The sequence below is a fragment of the Alexandromys fortis genome, unplaced genomic scaffold (assembly GCF_014885135.2).
Source record: "Alexandromys fortis isolate MF-2015 unplaced genomic scaffold, M_Fortis_MF-2015_v1.1 scaffold_117, whole genome shotgun sequence".
NCBI classification, from domain to species: Eukaryota; Metazoa; Chordata; class Mammalia; order Rodentia; family Cricetidae; genus Alexandromys; species Alexandromys fortis.
Genome location: NW_026068015.1, coordinates 576,812 through 596,076, shown reverse-complemented (window position 1 = coordinate 596,076; position 19,265 = coordinate 576,812). Strand labels below are relative to the sequence as shown.

The following is a 19,265-nucleotide window of genomic DNA, read 5'->3' as shown; positions in this document are numbered from 1 at the left end:
CTTAGTTGTATATATTCTAAAATTCAGAGGAATCCATAAAGATTATCCTCCACCTCCACAGCTGTTAATCCTTTAGAACCTTCAGTGCTGATGGGGAAGCAGAGCTCCCACTTCTGAGACCTCAGCACTAAATTTGTGCGAAGTAAGGCGGGCAGTTGGTTTATGCAGATACTTAAGATCGATGATGCTGGAAATGAGCATCAACTGTCTGGGAACCTGGACGTTTGCTTGTAACACTGCTTTTCCATCTTATCACCAGTAATTCATGCTTGCGTGTCCGTGTGTGTGTGTGTGTGTGTGTGTGTGTGTGTGTGTGTTTCGGAGCACAGTTTTGCAGATTTGAATCTCTCCTTCTCATGTGGGTCCTGAGGATGGGACTAGGTCATCAGGTTTCAGGCAAAAGCCTTTACCAGCTGATTCATCTCACCTGCACATAGTTTTCCATTTTGTGTGCAGATTCAGTATGCCCAAATTATGAAGTTACCTGGTATGTGCCAGTTAGTTTTTGTCAACTTGACACAAGCTGGGGTCACTGGGAAGAGGGAAGTTCCTCTAAACAATTGTCTCTCCCTGATTGTCCTGGGCATTTTGTTGATTACTGACAGATGTGAGGTGTCTCGGGCTACCATGAGTGGTGCTATGCTGAGCAGGTGGTCTTGGTTTGGATAAGAAAGAAAACTGAGCAAGCCATGGGGAGTGAGCCAGCGAGCAGTGTTCCTGCCTGGTCTCTATTCCAATCCCTGCCTCCTGCTCTGGCTTCTTTTAATGATAAACTGTGATATAGAAAACCGTTTTTCTTCTCCAAGTTGATTTTGTTACTTTTATCACAGTAACAGATATCTGACTAGAACACCGGAGAATGCAGAAAATGTTGACACTACAGCTGCTCTTTTAATGTGAAACCTAGCCCGTGCTAAGTCACATGCTAAGTACCTAGAAGTTAAAAAAGGTCTCAAGTGTTCTTAAGTCACTAACCAAAATGATCAATAGGCCACTTTTTATTATTTCACTCTAACTCATTTTTCTTAACAAATGTTCCCTCCAAATCTTCAATTTGATTTTTAATTGCTTTGGAATCCTTTATATTTATTAATAATAAAAAGAGATGGTTTGCTTTTTTTCACAAATAAAAAAAATACATTTTTGTTCACCATTCCTCTGCTACAGGTCCAGAAGTGAACCTCAAAGTAAAATGACCAGAATAAAATATAGATTAAAACAAAGGATAAAATTGCCAACTAAATTTGTGGAGCAAAAAAATCTGTATTAAAGTGAGTTTTTGCTCTTCATCAGTAGCATGGATGTCTTTTTAAATTAGATCTGAAAAATACGAATATGACAGTGTTTTCTTTGTTCTCTTGATGTGGTTTGAGTGAGGTGTAGGCTCTGAACAGAAGATGCAGCCTTTTCCTTTAATCCCCATGCTGTCATAGATTACAAGGAGCAGGAAGGCATCTGTGTGCCCTCTGCTGGCAAAATACAGATTACTGACTTTTTCTAGAGACAATAGAAACACAATTCTGACATTTTACAGAAAACAGGCTTAAATTATGTAATTAAATATCTTGAAAGGATCTCCTATAAGTATAGTATTGTGGTTTATAGCAAAGCTAAATGAGGTTACCAGGAAATAACAATGTTATAGTTTGTTCTTTATATTTTTATATCAATTTGTTGAAAAAAAAATAAACTAGAATGTGTATCCTGGTTCACTCTGGAAAAGTTCTAAGCTAGATTGTTTTACAATATTCAAGTCTTGCAAGTGTTTGACAACAATTATTCTGTATTTCTCATTGAATATTAAGTAGTAGAAAAGTTTAGTGTTTGTAGGATCATCAGATGGGTGGTATTTTATAGTAAACTGGTTCAATCTGACCTATATTTATTGCATATTAAGAAGTAAATTTGCATATCCTGATACATTTAGAGAAGCAGAATTTTTATTTTTAAAAATTTGATACTTTCTTACATATACACACGCATTATTATTATATGCGATATGTTCACTGTTCCCTGCTATCCCCCTCAATTCTCCTTAACTTCTCCTTTCTACCTAAGCTCTCAGTAGCTACACTAGTGAAGAAAATGACATGCACTCCTGCAGCAACCACTAACAATTAGAAACTCCTTGGGAAGTGATGAGCTTGGTAGGCATTTCTGTCCATGATGGAATTCTGAAGGTCTGATTTGAGAAGGTATTGTCCACTGCTGTATGTTTGTAATTGCAGTGGCTATGTCCTGTCTAGATGGCCATGTTTCAGGCCCTTCTTCCTTGTCCTCCTGTTTTCATTTTCCTAATCTGCTCTTCTGTGATGTTCCCTGAGTCTGGGGGAGTGGCAGCAAACAGTTGCCCATACCTGTCACCGGGGAAACAAGATGTCCTGTTTGGGACTGAGTGCTCAACAGTCACTTATTCTCACCATTTTTACCATATCCCAGTTTCTGCACTAACCTTCACCCTCTGCTAAAGTGAGCTTCTCTGCACCAAGCTGAGAATCACACTGGCCTGTGAGTATAAATATAAACATTTACAAGACAGTTTTATAATATGTTCATTTGAGAAAGCAACAGTAATACATTCTGTTCTGGGTGATGATCTCTCATTGATAGACTTTTGACTAGGTTTATAGTACCAGATGTGTATGTATCTCCTCCCGTGGAGTAAACCTCTAATCCAATCACAAAGCAGCTGGTTACCCCTAACATAGTCATGCCACTATTACACCAAAACACTTGCATTTCTTGGTAGGTTGATACTGTGTCAAGCATGGTCTATAGTTAAGTTGATGGATTTTCTTTCCTAGAATGCTAAATAGTTAACTTCTGAAACTTCTGAAGCCAAAAGTGTATGACATCTTCAACTATAGGTTCTTTCCCTCTAGTGCTGGTGAGCACGCACGAGCAATAGCACTAGCCAGTGTTCTCTTAGGGATTTTTGGGACCTTTCTGACCAACAATAATGGGGATATGTCCTACACCTGTCTCTAGGGAAATAGAAAAAAGCTTTTAAAATAGTAAGATGTGGAGGGCTGTGATGGCACACTCATTTTATTCCAGCATTCAGGAGATAGAGGTAGGTGGATCTCTATGAGTTCAAGACCAGCCTGGTCTTCAAAGTAAGTTCCAGGACAGCTGGGGCTACACAGAGAAACCCTGTCTTGAAAGACTAAAAAATAAATAAAATGAAAATAATAAGATGCAATAAAGAGAATCTACTCAAGAAAATTTGGAAAAAATTTTCCCCAAATATTCCCCAAACTGAAAACATTTTCTGAAAATGTAAGTGACAAAGACATAATTAATGTGCCAGTGTCAGATTGGAGGATGTGGGGAGCACTGGCCTGGACTAGTGACCTGGGCTTGGTGATGGTCATCTCACAGTCAAATGTCTGAATTTGACAAAATAAGAGCACATTCTTCACATCTACAAGTTCCATTAAGGCGTTAAAGATTGATGCAGTCCTCAATTGGAAAATGGTGTGTTGTAGGTTAAAGCACAGCTGGGGTAAATTCACTCAAACTTCTTTTTTCATAAATGAGGAAATCGCGGTCCAGGAAGAAGGAATCAGGTTAACAAGTTTGAAATAAACTATTATTAAATTAAGAATTAAGCAGAGTCCAAAGGAAATTCAATAGAAGTAATTGCATTTTGTTTTAGAGAGAAATACAAGAAATGGCTTGTGGCCATGATATTAGTATGAAAGTAGATATGAAACAGTCCTTAAAATAAAATATTGCCATATTGGAAGAGAGAAAACATAGCAAAACCATGTATATATAAATTCAAGGACCAAGGGACTTATCCCATCAGCTGCTTTTAATTATAAATTTGACAAACTACTTAGCCAATCCAGCCCTCACACCTAAATAAGATGGATATTGCTTATAATGTTTGACAAACTTTTTTACTTTCTGATTGTATATTGTATGATTGCATATTCAACAGTACTGTATTTAAACTTGGATTTTGTTATTTTCCCAGGCTATATAGGTTTAGTATCCCACTATCTTAGCCTCATGAGATCTTGAGGGTAAACAACAGACTGTCTGCGGTGCCTGAATTGCACTAGAGATTCTAGAGGCCAGGATTGCTAAAGAAGTTTTCAATGTGTTTATCAGAATGTAGCCCTATTGTTAGTCAAGAAATATTTGTAAATAAAGTAAATTTAATTTTAGGTGACTGTATAGTTATTGGTAAGTTTACATATGGAGAATGCTTACATTGATAAATCACTCACCCTTCAAAATTATTTAACTTTGTGCATTTGATAGCTGTTATGGAATAATCCTCTTGTACACTGTAAAGATTTGCCACTCAAATTGGTTTAATAAATTGCTGATTGGCTAGTAGCTAGGCAGGAAGTACAGCTGGGGTGACCAAACTAAGGATGATGGGAAAGAGAGGGATGTAATGAGGAGTCTCCAGCCAGATGCAGAGGGAGCAGGAGATAAATATGCCATGCTAATAAAGGTACCACCATGTGGCAGAGCATAAATAAGGATTAGGGGTTAATTTAAAATGTAAGAGTTAGCTAGCAATAAGCCTGAGCTACTATAAGCCTCTGTGTTAATTTGGGAAGTGGCTGCCAGGTATATGGGAACAGGTACTTTGGACAGTAAATGTCCAGTTACAGATAGAGTAGAATCTAATTGATAAAGAAACATGATGTTTTAGAGAACTGAAAATAAGGAAATAAAACAAGACAAGACAAAGAGGTCTTGGCATTGTTTTATCATTAGAACCCCAAATATTCTGAGCATTTCGTCTGTGCATAAAAATGAGAGGATGGGAAAGAGCCATAGTGTGATGCAAAGTTGAGCATCGCTAAGGGTAGAACAGCAAACTAAGTCTGAGTTTCTACTTGATCCTATGCACAGTGTCAAGGAAGCTTTTCTCCATTGCTATGTCTCCAGTGTAGAATAGGGTATTTAGTTACAAAAGCTTTCTTTCTACTCTCTCGTGAAGAAAAATAACAGTCATTTCTTAATTTCAAAATCACTTTCTTATGCTCATTTCATTTATATATTTTCTCAATGGTATTAGACACTAATGAAATTTCTCATAGAAGTAGAGTATACTTTACTAAAATATACTAAATTTACTATGCTTCCTTTGTAATATATGAGGGAATCTCACAAATTAGCTTCCTTATTTGCTATCCTGGTAGAATCTTGACCAAACATCAGACCATCCATAGTTCATGTTTGTGTTCCCTAATAAAAATAGAATTATTAATTTGTCAAAAATAATGTGAAAGAGATACACAATTATTTTAATCTGTGCAAGGAAGTAAGCATGCAACAAACAATATCTCCAGAATAAAACAAAAAGGGGATGTGTTATTCCTGACATGGAGAAAGTCATTTAAGCCATCTGACAGGTGGATTAATAATGAATGAGCTGTAGACATTTCTTCGAGAGGAAATATAGCCAGGGATGTGGCACAGGTGGATCAGAAACAGGTCCACACAGAAGTTTAAGCTATGATTAGTGAAACAAATCCAGTCAAGCTTTCTGTCAGTAAGAAGGAATGAGATTCCAAGAGGTGAGAGCTTTGGATGAGGTGACAAAGAAAACAAAATTACAGATACAACAATTTTCACACTTTTGGCAATGTTACTGGAAAGTTCAAAAGGCAAATCTGAAACAAGTCCTAAAACCTAATGACAAGCTGTGGCCAGCTTCCTCATGACCAGATAGTCAAAAATATGAGCTCCTTGTGGCATTTATATCAGAACTTATACACCTGTAAGCTTCAATAGTACTGAAATAAAAGAAGGAAAGGTTATGAGATGGGTTTAAAACTAAAGCTTTGATCTGGTGCCTTACACAATTTAAAGACTCTTGAGTGTGCTCAGACCTCTCATGATCAGCAGGGACTCAAGGGGAAAAGAGCCCTGCAGTCCTGTGGTCTTGTTTTACTTCTAGAGAAGGAAACAATTTGGTTGCCACTGGAGATTTTGCCAGGAGTCAGCAATGGAGTCCTTTTCCAGGTGCTGTGAAACCATGTGATCATACTTGTCAACCTTACTCTAAATATCCAGGAAGTGTTCTGCTGATTTACAGCTGGCCATTCCCCTCAGGAATATAATTGGCAGACCTGAGCCAGGAAGACCATTGAGGATTAAGATTATGGACTAAGATAAGAAGAAAAGTTTTTGGCTTTGAAAATTTTTTTCTGTTATCTAGGTGACTTTGCTTTTCTGTGTGATTCAGTGATACTCACTGTCAGGGGTTTCGCCTTTAAGAGAAAATAAATTATAATAATGAAGACAAAGATATAACAAAAGCTTAAATTGTTTAACATATTACCTTTAGATGCAAAGGAAACAACCATGACTTTTGAAATTGGAGATCTATTTTCTTTTTTTTTAGAATTCAATTAAATATTTATTGAACAAATTCAGAATAAATGAACCAGTGCTGTTTTAATCTGAAGATACATTAACCACCTCAAATCTTCAAGGGCTGTCATACAGGAACAAAAATAGATGCATTCAGCATTTCTACACAGGATGGGGACAGGCAGGAAGGCTGCATGGGCCAACCCCCAGCTCTGGAACTTCCTTAAGCATACAGGGCACTCCATGCCTTTCCCTTCTTCTGGAAGGAGACATCAGAACTTAAAGTTCAGACGAACACGTCAACTGCATTCTCACTGTGCACCGTTCACCTCATGCAATGGATGCTTGCACATAGCAGGAAAAACTCTAGCACTGACCAGCCCCTCACCAGGAGAAGGTCTCTGCACGCCTCAGAGCTTTCTGATGCTACAGCAGTGATTCCTTGTTCTGGGGTGGGAAGAAAGCACATTCTCCAGAGTGTGAGCTATAATGAGGGTTGGTCACTGTCTGGGGACAGTCCTCCACAAACCCTAAGCACAATACAAACCTCTAGCACACACAGCTAGAGGCCAATGGTATGCAAGAGTGTGGTGTGTGCCACAACACCCTCTCTGCTACTTGCAGCAGGACAGCTTGTGTTTAGAGTCCAGTCGTTGACAGAAACTAGCTGTATAATACTGATGGCTCCAACCTACGTGATCCATACAGGTAAGAACTGTTCCAAGGACATTCAGCAGTGTCCGAGGAGGAAACTGTTCAATCTGCTTCATCGTCTATATGCATTTTATCACACCCAAAGGACACGGAATTGCTCGCCCTGTTCAGAAGTCGGAATAAAACTCCAAGTTTGTTTGCCAGTGACAGGGGCTGAACGTGAATCTTGAACTCAGATCTATCAGTTTTCCAGAAAAGCCACCTAGTCGGTCAGCCTGGCAAGCTGCTGCTCTTTGGGGATTGGTGGAACTGGGGTAGGCTCTGATAAGGGAAGAAACATGTTAAAGTAAACATCCAGGGTTCCTGAGGGGGGCGTCCTGGGAAGAACCATTCTTGTGGCAGAGTCGGCTTGCCATCCTTGTTCCAATACGCCTTTCACAGCTTCTTCCACAGGAAGGCCAACAAAGGCAGCGAAATCATCTGTGATTTGGAGGTATAAGCTTGAGAGGCCAGGGCGAAAGCACATTTCCGTGCATCTCTAAGGGCGTCCATGATTGGCTGCACAGTCTCCGACCACTGGTGGGGGTTGATGGTGGTATAGATCCCCAGGAAATCTCTCTGCCAGATTCTCTGTCCTACTGACCAAATTCCCCCAAGTTCAGAATTTGCAGACTTTTTGTAGGTGGAATCCTCTACCAAAGATATTTTGCATTATTCATGTTATTCTGGAGCAAATACAAAGCCAGACGCTGACGGTAGGCTGGTGGTGTGGCAATTTCTCCAGGAGCCCCACGCTCCTGGTTCTCGCACTGATCCCGCAGCTTTCTGAAACTGAAGGCGGTGTCTGCTCTCAGCCACTGCCTTGCCAGACCAAAGCCCAAGTTTGCTTTCGGGGCACCGCGCCTGCAATGACTTCTGGAGATCTATTTTCATATACAGTTACTCTCAGCATGCAAACACCGGAGGTGTTGAGAAGCTTTAGAACCTGGAAGTTTTGTAGATCAAATAAGCCCAGAAAGCAACTCTTAAATCCCCAAAATAAGGAAATGAACAATCTGATTTACAAGTGGTGAAAGACATCTCATTAAACACATACAAGTAGCAAAAAAGTATCATGCAAATGCTCCACATATTCGTATATTAAGAACTAAAATTCAAATTTCAAAATTTTAAATTTCAAATTAGCTATGAAAGATGACTATCAGAATCATCAAACCCTGAAACGATGAAAATCCAAATGCTGATGATTTGGGGGAAATGAGGAATGTGACATCTACTTTGGAAGACACTTGGAGGTTTATCACAATAGTATCCATACTATATTTGTAATGTTACATATTACGAAATATCCATACCGTAAATCCACAATACATTTCTATATTAAATTGACTAGTTTTGATTGCTTATTTAACACAATGTAGAATCTTCTGAGAAGAAGGCCTCAGTGAAAGATTGTATAGAAGACCATGCTGATCTGTAGACATGCCTGTGGCCAATTACCTTGATTATGGTAATGAGGCTGGAGACATACCTTCTGTGAGTGGCACCATTCCCTAGGTATGGGATATTAAGCTGTATAGTGATAAGCAAGGAAAGGGATCTGAGAGGAAATACAACTATATTCATTTGCTCTCTACTTTGTCTGACTGTTACTAGTTGCTTTAAGTTCCTGCTTCCTATTACTTCCTGCTCTGGTAGGCTGTAACCTGAAATTGAGAGCTGAAATAAACAGTTTCACTTCCAAACTGTTTTTTTTTTTTTCAGGGTATTTTAACTCAGCAGCCAGAAATGAAACCTGGATATGCCTAAATATTTGCTCAAAGATGTTAAGAACATTTAACAGCAAGAAAATCTATACACACACACACACATTTTATTGGTAATTATGAAAATTTAGAAGCAACCAAGATGTCCTTCATTAATCGATGGATAAATAATCTATGGCTCAACCTAAGAATTATATATTATTATTATTATTTTATATATATTATTCAGTACTACAAAGTGGCAAGCTCCTAGATAACCACGAAAAGGCAGAGACTAAATGTAGAGTATCAATAAAACAGAAGTCAGTCTTTTGTGATTTCAAAAGCTGAATACATAATTTCAACTATGTGATGCTTTTTTAAAAATTCAAAATTGCAATGTGATTTTTAAAAGGAAAGAGCAGGATTGTGAAGGCTGAGTGGAGAAGGGCTGAACGAGTGGAGCATGGGGGACTTATTACACGGGTAAAATCGTATATGACTCTGCATGAAGCTCTAACTATGAATTCACATTACACGTCTCCAAAGCTACAGGACGCACGACACCAAGATATCCTGCTAGTGTATTAAACTAAGGCCTTCTGCTGATGATTATATGTCAGGGCAACTTCATCAGCAAAGATACCTAATACTCAGGCCTGTGATGCTGCAAAAATCAAGCAGAGGCAGAAGCAGAAGGTGTATCTTAAATGCTTGTCATTTTGTCTCAATATCACTGTGAAACTAACTTATTTAAAAGTGAGCTTTTAAAAAAACTTTTAAAAAGATACATTCGTGTGTGTGTGTGTGTGTGTGTGGTGTGTGTGTGTGTGTGTGTGTGTGTGTGTGTGTGTGTTGGGTGGAGTAAAGGGCAATTTAGGGATCTCTCCTTCAACGTGTTAGAGTTAGTGGCTAATGCTTTTACCCTCACTGAGCCATTTCTTAGGCCCCTGAAGTTTTAATAATAACAAAGAGCTTATGGTATATTCATTTCCCACCTCAGATTCTGTCATTTGACATGCCCATGCTATAGTTGGAAAGATTGTTCAGAGGACCAATTATCCTACCAGTGAGAACTATGACACAGAGGTATGGCTTTCCCATGGTTCCTTGTCCATCCATTCTTTTGTATGTGCTTCTTCTGTTCCCAGGATCTCTGATCTCATTGCCCTGAAGGAGATCTTTGGAGTGCATTTTCATAATAGGCTATTTTGTTATCATTTTTGATTTGGTGTTGTTGCGTTTTCACTACATTGCTGAGAGTTGAGCCTGAAGCCTCATACAAACAAAGCAAGCGCTCTCCCCCTGAGCTATCATAATAGGTTCCCTTATATTAATGAAGCTTCACAAACAGAGAGTGACAAATAACATTAGAACCCAATATAGCTGTAAGAATATTTATTTTTAATACTTTTAACATGTTGCAATTAAAAGTTAGACTCCATTGTCTTTCCCAATCTACCAATAAATTCACACTTCAAATTTAATAGTAATTCTCTTGTTGTTGGCATTTCTTTTGAATTGCCAACCAGCTCCCAAATAAAGGCCTGGGGAGTTGTTACTAATTGTGAATGCTTGGCCTCGCTCAGACTTATCCCACTAGCTTTTTTAGTTTAATTTAACACGTTTCTGTTCAGCTTCATCTTGTGTCAGGACTTTTTACCTTTCTTTCATTCTGCATGTCCTATTTTCCTGCTTATTCCATTTCTGGCTAGCTTACCAGTCCCTGCCATCTCTCTGTCATATTCTTTTCTTTCTTTCCTCAAGCCTAAATTCCTCCGTCTGCTATTCTCCTTGCCCACAAGTTCTGTCTATACCTCCTTCCTTGCTATGGGCCTTTAGCTTTTAATTAGATCAGTCAGGGGCCTGAGGCAGGCAAGGTAAAACTGCAGCACATATTTATGTAATTAAACAAATGCAATTCATATGTACATAGTTGAGCAGAACAAATACAACACATCTTTCATTGGTAAGCAAATATTCTGCAACATTCTCTTTTTCTAAATAATTAAAAAATTGAAACCTGTATTTAAGCTGTTTAAAATGAAGATTACTTTAAATCGTTATTTTTGTTTTATTTTGATCTCAAAGTAATACATTTTTAGTTACTTACACCCACAAAAATATTATCAGTAAATTTCAGTTTTATTGACCTTAAATGTAAGAAGAACAATTTGTCTTAAAAACAGGTGTTGAACAAGTATGCCTTCTTTGGTGATATATAGATACTGCCTACACATATGAAAAATGCCTATAATTCTTTATTTGCTATTAATTTGTAGTATTTGTCCATATCACTAATAACTAGCTTACTTATGATATTTATGTAAAAGGACTCGACCCCATTTCCCTCTGCTTTCTTATAGGATTTGCAGTGTCTTGGGGGGCTGAACTATGGGCAACCATAGGTATTACCAATCTTTTTCAGATTATCTAAGAAATCTGTTATTTTTCTTCCATGCTTTATAATCACTGTTGGACACATTGATGTCAGTTTATGCTACAGGGTAATTTGTAACACGAATGGATTATTGTTGCTTGGTTTTTATCTTGCTACTAACACAAGTTTTTGGTTTAAAATCAACTAAAAGATATTTTATTTTCATTGCTATCCTCTGAGACTACCAATAAAGTTGGAGGGCACTTATCTCTCTCACACTTACGTTTAATTGTAGAATTAGTAAAAATTAAAGCTTTTATGGAAGATTAACTTGATTAGACAATAAAGGCTCTTTATTGCTTTTTTTATTATAGATTAACATCTCTTTAAAGTAAGAATTTATGCTCATTTAACTCAAAACTACTATGTGATCTTAAGGGAAGAGTGGGTTTCATCTTTTTTTGTCATGTTTCATTTCGGGTCATCATTTTACATTTAGGCTTCCTTTTTCTTCTTTCTTTGGTCTTTCTCATTAGCATATATTAATTGAACAAAGGGTTTCGTATGCTACTTCCATTCATGCATATGATGTGCCTTAATCCTATCAGCCCTCCCATCCTCCTTTCCTTCCATATCTTAGCAGTGCCCACTTTACTGTTTCATCCTTGGAATATACTCTTTGTTATTAAAAGAACGCTTTGATGCAAGCCAAGTCTTTTTGACACAAAGAAGTATTAAAATACTGGGGTGTAACAGCTAGAGAATAATGAGGTTTATATTCTCGAGAAGTTGAGGGACTTAAAACAGTCCAAGATGCAAAGTAAAAGAAACCTGAACAGACTGATGGGTATATCAGATGGGAGTTGGCTAGTCAGACACGTGGGTTTTATAGGTCTTCCCTTCTTGTTTTCCAAATTTGCTTTAAAGTAGCTAAATTTATTTTGGCTGTTGGCACAAAACTTCTGTGTGTGGTGTCAGTATAAATTTTTATGAATTTAGCTAAAACATTTTTAATGAAGATAAGGTCGAGGTACCTAAACCACATACATGCATCTGATGTTCTCTGTCAATTGAATCTGCGCTTCTGAAATCATTTAACTCATTTTGAAATTATACACCCGTTCTTCCCTTAAGTTCTTATAGTAGTTTTGAGTTAAATGAGTGGAAGCAAAGTGAACCGGAGACGGCAGTCTTCATACTCTGAGCAGAAGAAAAGGTCACCTTTGTTTGTTATACATTTATAATTACATTTTCAGAGAAAATACTACCATGCAAACTGAGCAGCCTTCATCTTGTTCTTCTCACGAATGAAGATTCCCTTGACCTGGAAGGAAACAGACCCTCAGCTACAGGACTGGAAGCTGCAGGCCTGTGCCACCACTGCACGGTGCTACAGTGCAGTGCTTACTTTTCGCTTGCTCTTGTAGTGCACTTTGGAAGGCTGGGTTTGCTTTGGTTTAGGGTGCAAGGGGACACATCACATTATGAAAAGCATGGCTGTGGGAGTCATGCAGTCATAGGAAGATATGGTGCTCAGATAGTTTCCAATTTTTTATTCAGATTGGGACCCCAGTTCATAAGATGGGGCCAGGTACCAGAGCAGGCCTTCCCACATAGGTTTAACCTCTCTGGAAACATCCAGATCTGTGTTTCCTTTGTGACTATAATTCAGGTTGACTGAAGATTAGACATTGCACTCACTGTTGCAGTCACCTGGTCCTGTGTGCTCCCAAACAGCTCCACAGATGGGACAGACAGATGAATGTTCTGCTTGTTAGGGCACATAATGGAACCATGTGGACAAAGAGCTAGGAAAGATGGAGAATGTGGTCTCCTTGCTGCTTAAGATATGGAGATGTACACACTGTGAAGCCCTGTGCTAACTGGTTAGGTCCTTGTAGATTTTGGATTACCAGTTGTCTTTTAAAAATAGAGTCTTACAAGTCTTTTCTCAAAGTCTATGGTTTCTTTTATGACTGGAATTGCAATTTGCAAAGCACAGACTACATCAGCTATTTCCTTCATGGATCTGATGTATGTTGTGGCTTATTCACCAGAGAAAACAGCTCAGGCATGGGTTTAAACCAATAAAAAAGTCTTTATTAGCAGGCCAGCAAATACACTGGGTGTTCAGACTCTCAGGATAGTCCTAACCCTTTATCAGTGTTAGTTTTTAAGTATACACACACAGAAAAACATGTTCTGGATTAATATACTTGATTTAACAAGAACAGTTAGTCAGAAGTGGAATGACAGAAACTAAACAGTAAGGTTAGTACATTTTGAGACTTTGTCATAACTATACCAATTTTGGTAGATTGGGTTCTGTTTTCATTTTTGGCAGATGGTGCTGTCTGTGTGATGAGTTTTACAGTCTGAATGGTACTTTCATCCTGGACTCAGTTGTGCTAAGGTCTGGGGACCTACTAACATCTTGGGCCCTGTTATATTTCCCACTGGTCTCAGTGAATGAGTCTCATTTTAGTTTGAGATGAAGGGCCCCATTGTTCATCCAATTAGAATGAGAATTAGAGACCCAGCCAGTGCTGATCGCAGAGTAGTTAGCCAGGGGAACCGAGAGAACAGAGAATGATAATACGCCTTGTTCCTGATAAACCTGTCTACTTATTTTGAAAAGTGCTAGAAGAGACATATTTCATTAAACCATTGATACATGCCCATCAGGTAGTGTAAGGGGCTCTCAGTAATACTCATTATCCAGATGAATTAATCCATAAGGCAGAATAGCAGACATCAGAATAAGGGGAAGCACCTAGGTTAAACCATATAATGTTAATTTGGGCTACGGCCAGTCACATGAGTTTTGTCAGTCAATGGGGTGACAGTTTGGTTAGTTCCTTTCCCTATATAGTACAAGGTCAAGTTTCTAAGCATAACCAGCAATCATGGCTGATTTTTGGTTAATAGATTAATAGTTGATAGATTAATTCTATACCCAGGACCCCTTCCTGTGTCACAGAGTCTAATTTCCCTGTTTATTTATTTCTTATTTCTTTCCCATCCCCAAAAAGGCATGAATCTTTTACTACAAAATTTCGGAAAGTCTCAGTTTTATAAACCCAAATTTTGCAATGGAAACTCCCTTCTTCCTGGCAATTAGGGTGGCCAGCCATAGGGCATACATAAAGTGGTAAACTTTGTATTTTTATCTCGAAAGATAAACCTCCATACCTTTCCTTTCTCCAGTACAGTCAGACATTTAAATGTGCATCAGTGAGCAAAGTTCAAGATGAATATGGGTTTCTGGGCCCTAGTCACACTAGCTAGTACCTCATCCTTTAGTTGTCTTAGTGCCCTGGTCCAGGCCCAAGGAACACAGGGATTGGACCATAACCTTGTATTTATACCACACACACATGTCTCTGAAGGAGGTGAAGAACAGGGAGTGGGAGGGCCTGGGGGGTGTTCAGTGGAATATTTCAGTGGGCCCATAGTCTGGAGATACTCCCTCTTTGGCTTTTACTTTTGTGATTTGGGTATGGTGAATCCATGGTGTAATGGCAGCTGCCTTCACACCATAGGAGTAGAGCTAATTACCATGTAGAGTACTTTCCAAGTTGGTTTTAGTGCCCCTTTGGCTATCTGCCTGAGCCAGACAGTACTGGGGGATGGGAATGGGGGAAACTGGTGGTAGACTCAGAGATTGCCTGGGTCTCTCAAATAGTCCAATGAATAGCCTTTATGGAGGGCTGAAGGGCCTGTAGTGATTTAGAAAGTTCTGCCAACTGTTGGTCTCTGAGCCAGGGAAGCAGTGGGGAAGGAAGGTCTTCCAAACATAATCTCATTGGGATTAAATCCTTCCCTGTATGAGGTGCAGCAGGCCCAAAGCACAGGGGAGGAGGTCTGTCTATTCACCTTTTGCCAGATTCTAATGAGAGGTTTGTTAGAATTCTCTTTAATGTTTTGCTTGTTCTTTTTACCTGACCAGAACTCTGAGATCTATATACACAGTGAAGTTTTCAATCCATATTTAAAGCTTTAGTTATTAATTGAGAGGTTTTTGGCTATGAAAGTCAGACCATGTCAAACTGTTCCATTGCTAAGGGGAGGCTAAATCAGGGGACCAGATCCTGGAGAAGCATTTTAGCTACTATTTGAGCAATTTTAATCCAGGTGGGGAATGCTTCAACCCACTAGGAAAGGGTACCTTTAGAAACTAGTAAATACTTTTATCCTTCCCAGGAGGCTGGATTAGAGTTCGCTGGCCCATCTGGACCCCTTCCTGGGTAAGCTCTCTGTTTTGGATTTACTTGAGCACAAACCCGGCTTCTGATGGAGACATCCCACACTAGGCTGTCCTGTCTAGGTATAACATACCATAGTCTGAGCAACTCAGAAAGCTCTGTGGACCCCAGATGAGTGACATGCTGAAGGTTAGTTGCCAGAGTCCTGCCAGTTGGTTTGGGGCGAATGTTCATTTCTTCTGGGGTCTTCCAGCAACCTGTGGGTTTGAATTGCCCACTTCTTCTTTACCATGAAGTCTTTGTCAACATCAGTGTGTGGTATGTCATCAGAATATCTATAGGTCCTGAAAGACCCGAATAAATCCAGACCCCTCTAGCAGGAAAAATAGAGCCAAAAATCTAGCAGGAAGAGAAGAGCCAAAAATCTAGGTTAGCTGGTTCAGTGACTCTGTTCAGTAATTAGCTGACCATAAAGTTAGATTATAATCTTGAGAATAATCTTGAGATATGGGGAGTTATCCCCTTGTTATTATCACTGGTATTTTCAGAATTTTTCAATGATCATTGGTATTTTTGGAATTTTCCAATGACGCCCTCCCTTCCCCCTTTTGGATTGTGGTTTCTTCCCTTAAATACCCCCTCTCCCAGCTACTCAGGGTGGAACTTTTCTTCTGTGTGGGATATGAGTCTCAGCCCCAGCACTGGTTCCTGTCAATAAACCTTGTGTGATTGCAGCAAGGACGGTCTCTCATGAGTTCTTGGGGGATCATGTTATCCCGAGACTTGAGTGGGAGTCTCCCCACACTGGGGTTCTTTCAGTCCCACTGATTCTAGAGTTGCCTGTCCATCAGCAGACAGGCCAGCAGCTCAGCAGTGCGGGGACAATCATTTGTAGACAAAGCCAAATAGCCTCTAGGAGGCCTAAGATTTTTTTAAGCCCTTTTCCCCAGCAGTGAAAATCCTTCATTCTCTATAAATCATACCCTGGATTTGGCCCAGGTTGTTTCAGTTAAAGTAACTACTACTACAGCTGCCATGAACCTGGTTTCATCTTTCATTTCCTGACAGTCAAGGATGAGCATCTATGTCATCTGGCAGCAGAAATGATGACAGTGGATTTCTCAAACTGGACTTGAGGGTAGGCCAGGAGTAGGGTCTGTCCTGGGTTACATATTCTTTAGGCAGGTAGCATGCTAGTGCTCCTCAGAGGAGGGCTTCTGCTGTGTCATGGAGTGCTATGAGTATAAAGTCTTTACCCATGCTAACTTGTTTGCTTTCTTTCATTAAACTAGCCCTAACCCCCATAGTTCTTGGCTCAGCCATCCCATGGCTACTGGATGGAATTGTTTGGACAGATATGTTATAGGGCATTTCCATGGCCCCAAAATTTGGGTTGTAACCCCTTTTGTATTTTGTTTTATGGACAGATAGGAAGGCTTTGCAACATCTGGAAATTCTAGGGCTGGAGCAGAAGTCAGGGCTATTTTTAAAGTCTCAAATGCCTTTTTCAGCCTCAGTCCAGATTTGCGGTTTAGTGGACCTCCTATGTGCTGGTGCATAGAGGCCTTGCGAATTCCACAGACTCTGGTATCCGGAGGCAGCAATATCCACCTGTACCTAGGACCTTTCATACCTGAAATCTTTTGATTGGAAACAAAACTTTTATTTAAGAGTGTCCTGGTAGAGGGTAAGACATCAAAATTTTGCTGGGTATCTGTAAGTCTAAACTGTGTTTCATCATCAGAAAAGATGATAGGGACATTTAATTGATACAAAAGAGCTTGTCTCAATCAGTTCTCAGCTGTTATACAACCTTTGAGCTACCCCCCAGAAACTGGGACCTGCTTATACCATTAATTTTTTTTGAGCTTTAATAAGTTAAAAAATATACCTGGGCTTCCTGGGTGGCAAAATTTTTCAGAAGCTTTCTTTAATCTTTCTAAAAAATACCTTGTGACAATTGTTTAAAGTCTCCTTGATCAGTGTTGGAAAGAAGGGAAAAAAATCTGTTCTGGCTCCGTCCAGGCTGTGCTGTCTGGCAGTAATCCCTGTGCCCAGCCCAGGTGCAGCATGTTTTTAACCTTTTTCAGAACATGGTGGCTTTTACAGATCACTGGTTAAAAAATGAGACATAAATCATGAAAGTGAAAGGAGTGGAGCCTTCTCTTTTCCTTTGGGCTGAGGCCAGGGGAACTTTTCCCCTTCCCTGGAGCTGCTTAGAGCAGGCACAACAGAGGGAATGCTCACCTGGGAGAAAGTTCTCCCTCTCTGTGATCTCTACTCTGATGGCAGGGGTCCTTGATTGAGAGGCCCAGCCACTCCCCACCTCCACATAGCAGGACCAATCCTGACTGTAAACAGGTGTCAAGGAACAAAATAAGTAAGCATTTCTGCTCCTGGAGTGGGACAGGTGGAGGGGTTTGTTGTTTGTTTTCTCTGGGTAATCTAGCAGAAACAAAAGGATTTATGTTCCAAACAGGAGAGAACATGAGTTTTAAGTTGGGTGTACATCAGAGAAAGCAATTGGTCAATACTGCAAAACAAAACTGATAGAAAACACACGAGAGAGAGAGAGAGAGAGAGAGAGAGAGAGAGAGAGAGAGAGAGAGAGAGTGGCTGTCTCACATTCTTTGATTTGCTGAACAGGTAGAGGGATCCAGTGATGTATCACATGGTTTCCGGATCCTGGATTAACAGCTGCATTTCACCTCTCCTATGTGTCCAAATAGCCGAATCAACAAGACTTACATCCCAAGGGGACAGACCAAACAACTTCCTAATTTGTTTACTGTTGGGGTAGAGCTGTCAGACAGTGTTATATGGGCAGTAATTGATCAAAAAGAGCCCTGGGAACCTCGAGTATGGGAACCTGGAATATCTCAATTGAAACACCCCCTAAGAGTCCCCTGACCATTACACTCTTTCTTGCTCAAGGAGCTCTGAGACTTGCTGTTTTAAGGTCTGATTTCTCAGATCTCAGTGGGACCTCCAGAAATGTTGTGGGGTATTCAGCAGAGAAGACTGACTGGACATAGGTTTAAATCAATAAACCTATTGCTTTAGCTTGTTGGGGACTACACTGGGTTTTCAGGACCCCAGGGTAGCCCTAAGCCTTTCTCAGGGTGAACTTTTAAGCACAAAACCAAGTTCGAGGTTAGAACTTCAGATACCAAGATCAGTTAGCAAGAAGCAGAACCATGGAAGCCAAAAAACAAGGTTAGTACATTTAGAGACTCTCCCAGAATTATACAGACTTTCATGGATTTGGTCTTTGTTTTCTTATTTTGGCAGTATGTGCTGTCACACACTGAGTTTTACAGTCTGAATAGTGTTTCCATCGTGGAGTCAATTGTGCTATGGTCTGGGGGCCTACTAAGGTCTGGGTCCTGTTATATGCACACTACATATCTGATGAAAACTGTCAAAACATTTGATACAATTCTGAGGTGTTCTAAAGCTTCTCATTTTACAGTCAGGATAATGGCCCATTTTCAGTCAGCTTCTGGGATGTTTGTGAGGTTGGGTCTGATTCACTTTTCCCGTGTGGATGTCCTCTTCTTCCAATGTCATATTTGAAAGACTATCTTTGCTCCACTGTATTTCCCTAGCCTTTTTATCAAAGGTGATTTTGGCTATATTTAAGAAGGCTTGTTTCTGGGCTCTGTAATATGTTCCTTCAAATTTGTTCTTTTCTATGAAAACTGGACGAGCATCCCTGGGCATCTTTGTCTAACCATACAGGTGTTAGACTCAGGTGTATGTACGTTTACATAAATCACACCACGTAAATTCACAGGCTTTTTGCTGTAGTTAAATCAGATTTATGAATCAAACTTTGGGAAAATAATATTGTGACAAAATAGGATCCTATTGATGAACAGGAAATATTTTGGCATTCACTTAGTTCTTGTTCCTATTGGATATCTTTCACCAGAA

The 19,265-nt window shown here is 39.6% G+C and overlaps 1 pseudogene; it reads right to left on the bottom strand.

Moving 5' to 3' along the window:
- Positions 1–7,240: 7,240 nt before the first annotated feature.
- LOC126513770 (COP9 signalosome complex subunit 8-like) lies at positions 7,241–19,052 on the bottom strand (annotated as a pseudogene).
- Between the last annotated feature and the right edge of the window lie 213 nt (positions 19,053–19,265).